A 16,309-nucleotide genomic window follows, 5' to 3' on the forward strand; every position below is an offset into this window, starting at 1 on the left:
AGACTCAATGCAGCCACTGAGAAAGCTCAGGAGAGCTTGTTTTTGTCCACAAAAATGTAATATGGCTAAAACAATCTTACTATGATCAAGGGGAAAATGTGGAGAACTATTGTCTTGATGAATCAGGAAACAACAATGGGACAGATTCATCAACAGCATCAAAACATCTGGAGGTGACATAAGTACAAATTCAGCAGAGATTAATCACATTTAGGCGCTTTAGGAGCTACTAAATGCATCTGAATGTTCAAATCATTGGCTAAATCAAAACTCCTCTCTAAATTTTTGAAACTCCAAACGTTACCAAAAAAAAAAACAACAGGAATGTAATTTAACTACAAAGAAATGTCAGAGGGGATCTAAAACATGCAGAGTGGTGAGGCACCAGGGCCAGACGGCCCCCCATGGATGGAACTCCATCCAGTTCCAGTGAGTGAACTGGATGTTTTGGTCACACAATTGGAAGGAATGTTCCATTGTGTTCTAGATTGTGTGTGTTAGATAAATATCCTCAACACTGTTGGAACGCAGAAACAATCATTGCTCATCGACTTTTACAAGCTAGAGGAATTATTGGAAAGTTGTGGAAGAGTGTGGACACACCTGGACGGCAATGTGGACGAAAGAATTGATGACATGTCTCACTTTGGAGTGATCGACATTTATTGTTAAAAAAAAAGAAAAAACCTTCAAACTCTTGTGGAATCCTCACATAAGTTTTTAAGTTTTTTTCCAACCCTCCCCCTACCCCCCCCCCCCCCCCCAATCCTCAACAATGACTTAAATGTTTGTGTAAGGACATCACACTGCTGATTTATGGGTTGTTGTTTTGATTTAATTTATTTGGAATCCTTGTGTGTATTTATGTATATTTCTATATTACTTTTAATGCCAGATTTGAAATAGTTTCTGTAAACACGGTCATTGAACTGACAGAGACAGAAAGGAAAGAAAAACTTCATCAAATCTGCTTCTGTGTTTCCGACCGGACGCTCAACAAACATGTAGAACATATTTATCACCACCAGAGGGCGCCATCAATCAATCAAGACAATTCAGTGGAAGTTAGACTTTCCTTCCGGTTGTAGTTCAAGGTGTTTGGAATCAGATCAGGATCAGTTTAAACTGAATTGATTTTTTGATTGATCATTTTCAGAATACAACACAAAAATACAATATTTATAAAAATGCAACATAAGAATAAAACAGCTCTGAAAACAAAACATTGTTTTGACCTTTGGAAAATCTATTAAGAACAAAATTATAAGTAAAATATTTTCTTTTAAAACCAACTGGTGTTCAATAGTAACCAAATAAAGCAAACACAGAAGAAAAAAATAACTTCAAATTAAAAAGAGAAAAAAATAGAAATGTGAGAGTAACTTTGTCACTAATCCAAAATATTTACAGATGTTCATCGTTTTTTGAGCCTTTGTATTTCTTGAAGCAGAAATTATTTTAAATATTGCTGCAGTTCAAATTTCAATAGGAAGAATTCATGTTTTTATTAGCAAATTTACTTTTGTAAATATGGAATTTATCCATGAAAAACAACATATTTATAAAAAAAGAAAGCATCACGATCTTTCTGTTCAAAACTATGAAAACCTAATATCTTTTCATAATAGTTTAAAAAATCATCAAAAATAGAGTCGGTGATGAATTTCTGGATGTTTTTCCATAATTTGTAAGTGAATTCACAGAGCAGAATAAATGAGAGCATGTTTGAAAAAGTCCAACTGCTGTTGAAGTCAACTTTAAATGTAGATCAGTGATGCTTTGCTGGATCAAATCTGAGTCTTAGTTGGAATCAGATTTCTTTGACTTTGTTTAGAAGAAAGTTTGTGGTAAAGACCAGACTTTTCTCCATTCAATGTTAGATGTTAAATGAGGCCAATAAAGAGCAGCTGATGGAACAGAAAGCAGATGATCTTGGAACAAAGCTCTGATTTTTGACTTCAACTGTTTAGCAGAAGTGAAGCAGAAACTCCCCAGAGGAGATTTGAAGCCATCAGGAGGATGAAGAGTCAAAGGAGGAGCTGCAGAAAGACCTCAATCACATGCAAAGCCCAGACGCTACGGCATCAAACTCTACTGATGTTCCACTGAGCATCTGTTCCAGGTGGACTCAGCTGCCAACAGAACCACATGGCTCCGCCCCTTTGGAGGTCTCCCCCATGGGAGAGTGGTTCCACGTTCCTTCTAGCTGGGCCCGACCGGGGCCCGTTGGAAGAGCCCCAGTCACCAGGCAGTTCCTGACATCAGACATGAGGAGCTTCATGTCTGGGACTTGTCTTTCTGTGACTCATGTTTTCCACCTGCTGTCAGTCTGGATGCTGATGGATGGAACTGATTTCAGATCCGGATTATTGCAGAAATCTGGATTGAACTTTACAGCTTTAGAACTTTAAAGACAAATGGAATGTTTGCTTCTTTTTAACTTTTAAAGCATGCCTAAATTTAAAAAAATAAACAGTTATTAGTAGAGAGGCAGATTCAGAAAATGTAAAGGACTCAGAGAACCAATCAGGCTGAAAAGTGTCTAGAATGAAACAAAAATATCATAAAGATCATTTTTGATTCAGGACTTTAGGGCTTGTAGAAATGTTTTAAATGTAAAACTATTTTGTCATCAGTAAATAAACTCACTTGCGCAAAATAAATTAAAGTAAACCTTTTTTTTCTTTCTTCCAAATAGGATTTTTTCCCAAACCTGAACCAGAATGGAGAATCCTGGATGGGTCCGTCTGCTGGTCCGTCCGCTCCCCCAATGTTTATTACGCTCTTCAGGGACCCCCACCTCTCATGGCTGGAGGGGGGTGACCACTGCCTTCTCTATCCCCGACCTCTCTCAGGGTGGTGGTCGGCTGCTCGTCTGGGACTGGGGGGGCTCTCTGGGGGTGGGGACCCGTGATGGTCCCCCTGGTGCATTGGAGGGCTATCCTGCTGTCTGGGCTGGGGTCTGCACCCCCCCACCTGAGCAGAGGTGTGAGCTCACCTCTGAACAAATGGTTTGTGTGACAGAATGAAATGCAGACAAAGATGTGTTGGTTTGTGTGCATTTGTGTGTGTGTAGTGTAGTTGTGTTGAGTACATGTTGACATGGTTGTATGTGAAGATTTTTGGAGCCACCAGGTATATTTGTAACACCTGAGTATGTGTGTGGACTGTTATGTGCTTTAAATGTATCTTTGTGAGTTAGAACATACTCATCAGCTCGGATAGCAGCATCACAGGCTTTCACAAGCTTCAATTCATTCATGTAGGTTGACTTCCTATTCGGCAAACAACTCTTAAACTCCTCTAAGAGTATGAGGTCACGAAGTTTTTCATAACTGGTGGCACCAACTGATAGACACCATTGACCAAAAAGAATTTCCTTCTCATGATTAAACTCCACATAAGTATGAAACCCTGCTTTTCTAAGATTTCGGAATTTTTGTCTGTAGGCCTCAGGTACCAGCTCATAGGCACGCAGCACTGCAGCCTTCACCTTCTCGTAATCCGTAGAATCTGCAGCAGACATGGACGCCTGGACATCCTGGGCCTTACCAGTTAGGACGGTTTCCAACAATAGCGGCCAAACAGTTTTGGGCCACTGAAGCACCTCTGCTGCACGCTCAAATAAAACAAAATATTTATCAATGTCCTTTTCCCTAAACGGAGGGATGAAATTAACACATTTGTTTATGTCAAAAGGCGGAGCCCCTCTTGTTAAAATAAAATATGTCCAACACAAGAGGCCCTCAGCTCTCATCTGTTTGCCTAGCTGTTGGACAGGACAAGTTAAAAAGAGAAGAAAAAAAAAAAAAGAAAAAGGCGGAGCAGCCAAGGAAGAAAATGATGCAGAAGGTGTCATATGTTGTAAATCAAGCTCCTTCAGACGAACTTGCCTTTTTGTTTCCTCCTCGATCTTTCGGAGTTGAAATTCACGACTAACCTCCTTCTCCTTGATACTCTACCGGAACATTTCGATTTCAAGCTCTTTCAGGCGGAGTGATTCAGAGTCCTTTCTCTCCGGTGAGCTCATCCTGCTCATTACTGGACTGCTAACAGGATACCCCTCTCAGACAGGACTGACACAATTTCATCCAATATAGCTTGCTTCTTCGACTGTTTAGACACAACAATCTCAAAATAATCTGCTATACCAAGCAGTCGATCCTTAGTGCAGTGCTTCAGTTTATTTACAGACGGCTGCACAACAACACCCTCCAAGCTAAATTCCATTTAACAAGAGAATGAAAAGAAAACCTGCAACAACAACAAAAAAAAAAACGAGGCAGGGGCAGCAAAGAACGAAAGGCCATACTGGCGTTCAAAGAAGTGCAAACGCCCTCACTCAAACGAACCAAAAGGCTCAAACAAAGTGTCAGCACGAGGCACAAAGCAAAAGCACCCCAAGACAGAGTGCCGACACAAAGCACAAATGCGCTTCCCAGCGCCCAAAGCCCAGGGCAAAAGACAACACAGGTCATACAAAGACAGACCTCAAAACAAGTACCGTCAAAACAAGAATGCAACTGGCCAAGAAGGTCAAACTTTTAGGACGAGCCCCCAAATAATTAATACATGTGCCTCCCCTGAGCGCAGACACTTTGTGCCTGAAAAAATTGCATCTTCCCCTAGAGGTAGCCCGGAGCGTGTATCTCGGGGAGCAGAGAAATCCTTGGAGCGTGTGAAGGAGGGAGTTTTTTGTTTTTATTGCAAGAAACGTGGCCACGTGGTGCGCAATTGTTTTTTGCTTAACAATAAATCTCCCAAAACAGTCAATTTGATAGGGGCCAGTAAACCTCTCAATTGTGAGACATCTGACGTTGCTGTACCAGTTAACACCATCTTCTCCCCCTTCATTATGGAGGGGAGCGTCTCACTGACTGCAGCAAGTGAGAAAATCCCAGTGCTGATTTTACGGGACAGTGCAGCTTCTCAGTCCATCATGCTGAAGAGAGTCCTGCCCATATCTAGTGAAACCTATGCAGGTTCTGATGTTCTTGTTCAGGGTTTTGGGATGGGTTTTGTTGGGTTGCCTTTGCACCAAATATCTTTGGATTGCAACCTTGTCAAAGGTCCCGTTGTGGTTGGTGTTAAGGAGAGCCTTCCAGTTGAAGGGGTCTCATTTATCTTGCAAAATGATTTAGCTGGGGGCAAGGTTCTGCTCAACCCTTATGTTACTCCAGTTCCTGTGATTCAGGGTCCCGATGATGCAATGCTAAAACACCCAGGTGTTTTTCCTGTGTGCACTGTAACGCGTGCACAGCCAAGACGGGAACAAGAGAAAAACCTGGAAAGGATTGTATGGACTTAAGTATGGACTTAAGTGGCAGCTTCATGGCTGATATTGAGGCATCTACCAGACAGTCAACTGAATCCCATGCTCACACTGGTGATTGTGAGCCTTTGACCCCAACTTCCTTATGGTTTGGACATTCTCCTCCCTCAGGAATTGCTTCAGAAGGACTGACAGTCATCTCCCGAGAGCAGCTGATTTTTGAACAACAACGTGATCCTTCACTGAAGCCCCTATTTGATATGGTTGGAGATGTTTCAAGGAAGAGAGGTGGTGATTATTCCTGGTGTGGTGGAGTGCTTGTGCGTAAATGGTCACCTGTACATGCACAGAAAAATGATAAATGGGATACAGTGACACAAATCATTGTGCCCACTATTTATAGATCTGATGTCTTGACCTTAGCACATGACAATCCCCTTGCTGGCCACTTGGGGGTCATCAAAACTTATGATCGTGTTCTGCGATGTTTTTTCTGGCCATGGTTGAAGCGTGACGTTTGGCAACATTGTGCTTCATGTCATATATGTCAAGTAGCTGGAAAACCCAATCAGGTAGTTCCACCTTATCCCCTGTATCCAATACCAGCTATAGGAGAGCCATTTGAGCAGGTCATAGTAGACTGTGTGGGCCCTTTGCCATGGACAAAATCTGGGAACAAGTTCCTCCTGACCATAATGTGTCAGTCTACCCGCTTCCCAGAAGCCATTCCATTGCGCAAGATCACTTCTCGTGCGTTAGTCACTGCACTAGATAGATAGATAGATAGATAGATAGATAGATAGATAGATAGATAGATAGATAGATAGATAGATAGATAGATAGATAGATAGATAGATAGATAGATAGATAGATAGATAGATAGATAGATAGATAGATAGATAGATAGATAGATAGATAGATAGATAGATAGATAGATAGATAGACTTTAATAATCCCGAAGGAAATTGTAAGTGGCCAGCTGCCCATACTTAAAAACACAATCATTCCTAAAACAGATAAAACACAATAAATAGATAAAAATATAAAAGGATAAAAAGAATAAAATCAAGTACAATTCCTAAAAACATGTCAAGTTTCCCAGAAATTCAGCTTAATCAAAATCAGAAGCAAGAATAAAAGCTCTCAACACAGAGTGTTGTGCAGTCTGATGGCTCGTGGGACAAAGGACTTTCTAAGTCTGTCTGTGGTGCAGCGTTGTGATAAAAGTCTGCTGCTGAAGCTGCTCTTCCTTTCACTGAAGGCCTCATACAGAGGGTGTGTAACATTGTCCATTATTGCCTGAAGTCTGGACAATGTTCGTTGTTCAGCCACCTCCTCCACTGTGGCTAACTTCGTCCCACAACAGAGCTAGCCCTCCTGATGATCTTGTTTAGGCGGGTCAGGTTTCTCTTGCTTGTGCTGCACCAGCACACCACAGCGTACAGCAGAGCACTTTCAATCACCGTCTGATAAAACATACTGAGAAGCTTGGTGGAGACGTTAAAAGAGGCCAGCCTTCGCAGGAAGTACATCCTGGATTGACATTTTTTGCTGAGCAGGGTGGTGTTCTAATTCCAGTCCAGTTTCTTGTCCAGCACCACTCCCAGGTATTTATAGGACGTGACTGTCTCCACCAGGTCACCGTCTATACATATTGGCTGGGAGAGAGGGGGTTGTCTTCTGAAGTCCAGAATGAGTTCTTTGGTTTTCCTGATGTTCAGCTGGAGCTGGTTCTTCTTGGACCAAAAAACAAAATCCTGCACCAGCTGTCTGTACTCCACCTCCTTGTCCTCCCTAATGCAGGCCACAATAACGGTATCATCCGAGAAAAGTTCTTCTCACTATTTGGTTTACCCAGGGTTATTCAAACTGACCAAGGATCCAACTTCCTTTCACGGGTGTTTGGGCAGGTAGCTGAAACCTTAGGTGTGTCTCACTGCTACTCCAGTGCATACCATCCAGAAAGCCAAGGGGCTGTCGAGCGGTTCCATCAGACACTCAAAACCATGCTTCGTGCTTAATGCTTAGAGTACAATAATGAATGGGATGAAGGGGTCCCCTTCCTCCTCTTTGCTGCTCGTGAGGTTGTGCAGGAGTCAGTTGGGTTTAGCCCAGCAGAGTTGGTGTTTGCACACACGGTGCGTGGGCCACTAAACCTTTTAAAACAGAAGTGCCTTTGCAATAACAAACCAGTAAATGTTCTGGATTATGTGTGTAACTTTCGCACCAGACTCCATCGGGCTTATGAGAATGCAAAACAAAACTTGACGGCTACGCAGTTCAGGATGAAACACTGGTACGATAAAAACGCCAAAGAGAGGAGCTTTAGCCCTGGAGATGAAGTTTTGGTCCTGTTAACGGTGCCAGGGTCTGCTTTGCAAGCTGGGTACAGTGGGCCTTATGCTGTGAAGGAAAAGATTAATGACCACAATTACATAATTGCTACTCCTGATCGGGGACGTAAAAGCCAGTTATGCCATGTGAATATGCTGAAGCCCTATGTTCGCTGCCAGAATGCTATATCTTCACAGGAAAAGCATACAGTTATGCTGACCAACGCTCTCCCTCTAACCCAGTCCAGTGCTGAAGGTGGGGACATTGTTGAAGATCAGGTAGGATCACATGAGGATGGCATTGCCCCCTCCAGTGCAGTTATCTGTGGTCGTTTAACAAATTCTGAGTATTTAACTGGTTTAGATTCAAACCTGTCCTATCTCCCCTCATTTCAGCGGGATGACGTGATTGAGCTGATAAACTCACATCCTACATTGTTTGCAGATACGCCATCCCGTACCAATATCATCGAGCGTGACATCGATGTGGGGGATTCTCTCCCAATTAAACAACATCCTTATCGAGTGAACCCAGAGAAACGTGCTCGCCTACAACAACAGGTAGCGTATATGCTGGAGCATGGCATTGCAGTGCCAAGCTCTAGTGCTTGGAGTTCGCCCTGTCTGTTGGCAATTAAATCAGATGGCTCAGACAGGTTCTGCACTGACTTCAGGAAGGTCAACAACGTCAGTAAATCTGACTGTTACCCTTTACCCAGAGTAGAGGACTGTGTAGTTCATGTTGGTGGGGCAAGGTATGTCACAAAACTTGATCTATTAAAAGGCTATTGGCAGGTGCCATTAACTCATCGTGCACAGGAAATTTCAGCATTCGTGACACCTGATACCTTCCTGCAGTACACAGTTATGCCGTTTGAGGTGCGAAATGCTCCTGCTACCTTTCAGCGCCTGGTCAACACTGTTTTGTCTGGTTTACACTGTTGTGAAGCCTACCTGGATGATGTTGTTGTCTACTCTGATTCTTGGGACGAGCACGTTGGAATGCTGATTGTGGTGTTTGACAGGTTTTGCTCTGCTGGTTTGACTCTCAATCTCGCCAAGTGCGAGTTTGGCCGGGCGACTATAACGTACCTTGGAAAGATTGTGGGGCAAGGCCAGGTCCGACCAGTTAACACAAAAGTTGAGGCCATTCTGTATTTTTCGCCTCCCACAACACGACGTGAATTGCGTCGATTTTTAGGAATGGCCGGTTATTATAGGAGTTTTTGTAAGAACTTTTCATCTGTTGCCGCTCCTTTGTCAGAGTTGCTTAGTCCCATGATTTCTTTTGTGTGGTCAAGCACTCGTAAACATGCTTTTGACTCCATCAAGGCATTGATGGCAAATGCTCCTGTTTTGGCAGCACCAGTGTTCAGTCGACCCTTTAAAATCGCTGTGGATGCCTGTGACACTGGAGGTGGGGCTGTCCTTCTCCAGAGTGGAGAAGATGGGATTGAACACCCTGTATCCTATTTTTCCCGGAAGTTCAACAGACATCAGCGAATATATTCTACAATTGAAAAAGAGGCCTTGGCTCTAATTCTTGCCCTTCAGCATTTTGAGGTCTATGTGGGATCTGCCTCCCACCCAACCATTGTTTACACCGACCATAACCCTTTAGTTTTTCTTGGATGTATGAAAAATGCTAACCAGCAGTTGATGTGTTGGGCACTTATCCTGCAGGGTTTCAGTCTGGATGTCCCTCACAACAAGGGGCCCGGAAAACATAATGGCTGACGCAGTGTCTCGTTGCTTGTGAAGATGTGCTGTTTTGTTTGTTTTTTATTTCTTTTTTTTTCCCTGCAGAGACCCCATGTTCACAAGCGAGGGATGGAGGTGTTATGTGCTGCTGCTGCTGCTGCTTTCCAACACTCTGCTCACCTGGCAGGTGAAGCCAATAGTCTTGATCAGCACCTGCCAGGTATTTAAGGCAGGGAAGACATGCAGAGAGGGCAGGCAGGAGGCTGAGGAGCAGTTGTTTTGTGTTGGAGCTGTGCTGGTTGGTTGTTTCTCTTTTGATTCCCTCTTGGTCCTCAACAGTCTTATACTGCTGGGTTTTGTTATTTTGTTTTGGGGTTGGACCTTGGTAGTCCTTATTTGCGGGCTTTGTTTATTTATTTTCAATAGATAGATTCTGTTAGGCAGCCTTAGCAGGGAGCTGCTGACTCCGACGGCCCACGTGGCTGGGTCAGTTGCCTCCCTGAATTATTTTCTGTTTGGCCAAGGCTCCAATCCCTCTGTTTTGTCTTTTGCTGGGACCAGCACAGTAATTATCTATTTTCTTTTGTTTCACAGGATACAGGTTACTTCTTCCTCGTAATAAACTGTTCCTAAACTTATTTGTTCCATTGTACATATGTTTTGGCCCCTTTTTGATTTCCCTTATACTGTGACAGGTTTGCCTGTCGGGGCCGTAACATGGACAGGCCCCGCCCCTTTTGACACACATGTTCACCAGACAGTGATGATGATAATCCTCCAGCATCTAGTTGTTAATGATTCCCCACCCCCCACCCCCACCATCACCTCTGTAATCATCTTCCAGATCCTCCCTTCTTTCCTCTTCTTCTATTCTGTCCAGTCTAACAAAAACAGTTACAAATATAATAAATAAACATAAAGTTTAGCCTAATTCAGTGGTCCCCAACCTTTTTGTCACCGCGGACCGGTGCAACGCAAGACACGTTTACCGCGGACCGGTGGGGGGGTTGTGGTGCAACGCAAGACACATCTACCGTGGACCGGTTTACTGGTTGTTAATCATTACGGTAAGGTTAAAATGTAGTACAAAAAGGGCGGGGCCTGTCCACACACACACTGAAATGTTATCAACACACCTGCTAGCTGCAAAAATGTCCACATATCAACATGTACACAATACAGATAGTGTTCACACACGCATACTTATGCATACTTATTCAAACCAACTAGTGTGAAATATTTTATTCAATCCCTCAAACTATTAGTGCAAAGGGGAGCTAACACCTGTGCTCAATTGAGTGTTTATGTCCTTCTAAAATGGACACCAAGACCCCCGCAGCAGCAGTGGCAGCCAGAACCCCCCAACACCCACAGGGCAGCAGGCAGAAAACAACCCCCCCCCGGGCGTTCACATCCGCCACCCAGGCCAGGGCCAACAGGACCGCCGCGGGGCCTCCAGAGCCAGAGAGCAGGGAGGCACTGAGGGACAGAGAGTGCTGCCCCAGCCCAAACAGGAGAGCAGCCCCCCCGCCACGCCAGGCGGGCCCAACAACGAGCCCCACCCGAGAAGTGTGCCCACAGCCCCAGACAAGCACCCCATCACCACCCAGGAGTTCTGGTCAATCCCCCGCCCCAACCCCAGGTACGAACCAGGACCCCCCAAGGGAGACCCGCTGCTTGCTCAAGGCAGCCGCCCCCGCCCAGGAGGGGGGCACCCAGGAGAAAAGGGGGCCCACGAGGGTTGTTGTAAACATGGCCCGACCAGGCTCACCCACAGTTGGAAATTTGGCGAGGGCAGACGCTCAGGGGCAAGGACCAGAACCCCCACCACAGGGACACGGACACCCCCGGCTCAAGTGTGATGTAAAACTCCGGCTTCTGGCCTTGCAAGAAACCTCAGGTATCCCCCTCTCTGCGTGGAGAGAGGACTGCCAGGCCCAGGAAACCAGCACCCAGGGGCCCCCCGCCAACCCCCCCCCAGCACAGGCAAAGAAACCACCCCCCCAAACCAAGCCAGACCACCACTCAACCTCCCCAACCGCACCCCCCCACACCCGAGCCCGGAAGACCGCGCAGCGCCCCAGCCCGCCCCACCCAGGCACCGGACTTGACCCCTCGACCTCCTGGTGCAGGGGTGGGCAAACTACGGCCCGCGGGCTGGATCCGGCCCGCCTCCATGTTGTGTCCGGCCCACTGAACAATATCAGAGAGACGCATGTTTATTTTATTTTTTTTATCTGGCCACACGATCAAGATGTGACATTTTCTTCCCCCCTTCTGCAGTCTGTGCTCCATCCTGAAACCCTCTAAAAATCTCTGTCAAACAGAACAGAAGACAGTCTTCCCTTTCTATGTCGCAGTTCATCTTTCCCAGTTTAGCTCATTCTTTCTGAGCGATCATGCTGGCTTTTTTGGACAGCGCACCCTGTTCTGTGTCCTGATTGGCTGGAGACCTTGTCAATCAATCTTCTCAGTCCGTGCCGTGTCTCCTGTACAGCGGAACGCGTTACGCAGAGCTCTTCAAATCAGAAATCTGTGATCGATGATCAGATCTTTGTTTTCATTCTAAGATCCTGGACCTAATTTCTATGAAGGTTTGAGAATTTAAACGAGAGAAAAGGGAGACAATGTTCATGTTTGTGTGAGAAAATTGTAGAGGTTGGCAGTGAGGAGTTTTGATGCCATAATTAAACGTCTGTAATCAGACTCCGTGGATTTCACCGATCACCAGGGCCGGCCCTGGTCTTCTGGGGGCCCTAAGCGAAATTTTATTTGTGGGCCCTCTAACTGATCAGCAGCACCAAAAAAACGCAACTGTTGTTGTAACATAAATGAGATTTCTCTTTTAATACATTTGTTAATTATTGTTGCTGCTGAAGAATTGAATACAGTATATTACGTGCATGTTGGATGCACATTTAGTGGTGCACAACAAATTTTAAATGCAAATAAAAAAATATGAATGACAAACGTGTATATATATATTTTTTAATGTAACTTTAGGCACTCAACAAATGACATTCACAAAACTCCAACTTATCTAAAACAGCAACTTAATATCAAATCAAATATCAATAAAACAATCCAACATAAAGAAAAAAAATGCTCTATGAGGGGGATTTTGGAAAGTCAAAGTCTTTATCAGACTGAAAAGGACCTCTTTGCACCAAATCCATTCTTTCTGGATCAGAAAGTGTGGTTGGCCGTTCAGCTGGACCAACTAGATTTGAGGTACCGGTAGGTGGAATTTTGGATCCAGTAGGTTCCTCTTCCATTCACGCCTTTCTTGGAGCCCCTGGAACATGAGATACAGAACTTCAACAAAAGCAAACAGTGAAAAGTCAAACAGTCAAATGTTTTCCCCTTCAACAGTAGATGTGGTGACAACAGTTTCTTCTGCAGCTAAAAAACAAGAATTATTAATATACAATAATCAATGATAAAGCTAATAAAATAACAATAGCAGAATTCTAATAATATATTGGCTCATTTAAAGTCTGTGTGCAGGTTTTTCACAATTTCATTATCTTTTTATATATTTATAAGAGATTTATTGTTTGATTGTATATTTGCATGGTCATATTTATGTATTTATTTATGAACAGTTTAGGACTTCATACTCTTCAGCTGCTATTTATATAAAAAGAGGGGTTATGAAGACACTGTTTTTTAAATGACTTTACATGCTATTAAAATGACCTGAGATGACATCTTCAGAGGAACATCTTGGGATGTGGATGCTGCACCACCTCCAATACTTTTTGATACTTTTTGAGAGCAGAAGAAACTGTCGGCTGAGGCGGAACTGTGCAAAACATCATTATGTAAAATACAACTAAGAAATAAACGTACCCATTTATAAATGATAAATGTGAGCAATAATTTCAGCATAAATGGAAATATAAGCATTTATACACTTCTTTATTTATTATTTTGTATGTTCATAATTTTAAAATTAGTACATCTATTTTGTTTGTCATTTAAATGAGAACATTTATTTCCTATTTGTTTTTGGCGGTTTGATTCTCCATATTTTATGCCAATGCAAGATTTTAAGACAAATTGTTGAAAAAGTTAGAATACCTGACTGTCTCTAACAGATAAACAGCAGTTTTTATACTGACATAAACAGGAAAATGCAGAGTGCACTAATATGTGTTAGGAAATAAAACATTTATCAGCCATCATACCATTATCATTATTTACTTTTCTCTACTCTCCGCTGTTTTACACGGTCATGTGCAACCTCATGTTGGAAACTTGGGTATCAGAATTATTTTGGAGTTTTCCATTGGAAATTAAGACAAACGGGGTCGTTTTGTGCAATCTTCACCTCGGATCGGTTACTATTTTACGTAAATTGCGCAGCTGCACCGAAATACTGGATAATGTAAAAATAAGGCCCCAACATCCTCCAAACTTACCTTGTCATTGATGTTGAAGTTCATCTTTTTCAGCTCCTGATGGATAGTCTCTTTGGTGTGAAGTTCTCTTGCTGTCGCTTTGATCAGCGTGACAAAATACGCTTTTTTTTCTTTTTCCCAACTTTATTGAAACAATAAATGCACACTGTGCCAGGCTCAGATGCAGTGATGTTGACCAATCGTTGCTAAGAGGGGCGTAACGTCATTATTTGGGTTGCCAGACTGGTTCAGGTGTGTTGAAGGGGGGGGGGGGGGGGGGGGGCATGGCCGGCCCTCCCTATACGCGAATTACGCAGCCGCGTAGGGCCCCCGTCACCACCAGGGCCCCGAAGTGGCGAAAAAATAAAATAAAAAAAAGACCCAAATCTGGCAACCTATTTCATAGCTGTGAATGTTGTGCAAAAGAAAGTTTCCTGCACTTTAATGATCCCCCTTGTCAACACACCTGAACCAATCTGGCAACCCAAATAATGACGTTACGCCACTCTCAGCAACGATTGGCCAACATCACTGCATCTAAGCCTGGCACAGTGTGCATTTACGAGCGCATTTTGTTTCAATAAAGTTGAGAAAAGAAAAAAAACGAGTGCATTTTGTCACGCTGATCAAAGCGACAACAAGAGCACTTGATGCCGAAGAGACTTTATCCATCAGGAGCTGAAAAAAGATGAACAACTTCAGCATCAATCACAAGGTAAGTTTGGAGGATGATGGGGCCATATTTTTTACATTATCCAGTATTTCTGTGCATTCGCGATTTAAAATACTAATTGATCCGAAGTTCGGTAAAGTTAGAAAGACAGGTGAAGTTTGCACATAAACGACCCCGTTTGTCGTAATTTCCAATGGAAAACTCTAAAATAATTCTGATACCCAAGTTTCCTGGATGAGGTCAGACATGACCTTCCAAAACGGCGAAGAGAAGATTAAATAACAACAATGGTGATGGCTGATAAATGTTTAACTCACGTTATTGTATTGTTTCATTATTTTGCTAACACATATTTAGTGCGTTCTGCATTTTCCGGTTTATGTCAGTAAAAAAACTCCTGTTTATCTGTTATAGACAGTCAGGTAGTCTGACTTTTTCAACAATGTGTCTTAAAATCTTGCATTGGCATGAAATATGGAGAATCAAAACTGCCAAATACATAGGAAATAAAGGTTCTAATTTATTAATGACAAAAAAAAAATGTACTCATTGTAAAATTATGAACATACAAAATAATAGAATAAGAAGTGCATAAATGCTTATATTTCCATTTATACTCAAATTATTATTCACATTTATTATTTATAAATAGGTACAGTTCTTTCTTATTTGTATTTTGCAGTTTTGGTTTTACATAATGAGGATGTTTTGCACAGTTCCGTGTCAGCCAACATTTTCTTCTGCTCTCAAAAAGTATCAAAAAGTATTGGAGGAGGTGCAGCATCCACATCCCTTCATGTGGCATGTATACAGTGTCTGCATAACCCCTTTTTTCCATAAACAGCGGCTGAAGAGTATGGAGCCCCAAACTGTTCATAATTAAATAAATAAATATGATCTTGTGCAAATATATAATCCAACAATCTATTTCTCATAAATATATAAAAAGATCATGACATTGTGAAAAACCTGCACACAGATTTTAACTGAACCACTAAACTATTAGTAGTATTCTGCTATAGTTATTTTATTAACTTCATCAATAATTATTGTATAATAATTCTTGTTTTTTAGCTGCAGAGGAAACTCCTGTCACCACATCTTCTGTTGAAAGGGAAAATGTTGATGTTGCTGCTGGTAAGTTCAAATCTACCCAATATGGAACCCAAATCAAACTTATTGTTTCATTATTACTTAAAGGACAGTCATACATTTGTGCACAGACGCACAACAGTGAAGGCACTTCTTTCCAACATTCTGCACTAGATATATCTCATTTATATTACAACAACAGTTGCGTTTTGTTGGTGCTGCTGATCAGTTAGAGGGCCCACAAATTAAATCTCGCTTAGGGCCCCCAGAAGACCAGGGCCGGCACTGGGGGGGGGGATCATAAAAGTTCAGGAAATTTTCTTTGCACAACATCGTTGTGTGTAAAGTTAGTCTGTTGTGTATAAAGTTAATGTGTTGTGTTGTGACCCTTCTGGGCCACCGTACTGGTGGGTTGATCTTTGAGACAGCATTCCTGTACCTCCAGGCCTGGAGTTTGACCCCCCCTGCTGTGAAATGAAGCTGAAAGCTGATGTGGTGGATGTGGAAACATCAGGAAGAAGGAACATGAGAACCTGGAGAACAAGTAGAGACTCAGAGAAGAGCTGGAGAAAGCCTGGAAGGTGAAGGTGATGGTGGTTCCCATGGTAACCTCTAATCTGGAGGAGTGGCTACAGCAGATGATGGAAAAACCTCAGACATGTCAGTCCAGAAAAGGCAGTGCTAGGAACAGCTAAGATGCTGTGCAGGACCCTCAAGCTCCCAGGCCTCTGGGAGAGAACCCCAGCTTGAAAAAAGAAACTTTAACTTGGATTGGACATGCATGCAACCTCTGATATATTTAGTTTTACAAATATAAATAATTAAAAATAAGCAG

At 42.9% G+C, this 16,309-nt stretch overlaps 1 protein-coding gene across 2 annotated transcripts in view; it reads left to right on the forward strand.

The window, feature by feature from the left end:
- The window catches only part of LOC105354996 (CD209 antigen-like protein E), a 686,243-nt gene that overhangs the window by 468,581 nt on the left and 201,353 nt on the right, over positions 1-16,309 (forward strand). The gene's annotated exons all lie outside the window — the stretch shown is intronic.

The sequence above is a fragment of the Oryzias latipes genome, chromosome 11 (genome assembly GCF_002234675.1).
Source record: "Oryzias latipes chromosome 11, ASM223467v1".
NCBI classification, from domain to species: domain Eukaryota; kingdom Metazoa; phylum Chordata; class Actinopteri; order Beloniformes; family Adrianichthyidae; genus Oryzias; species Oryzias latipes.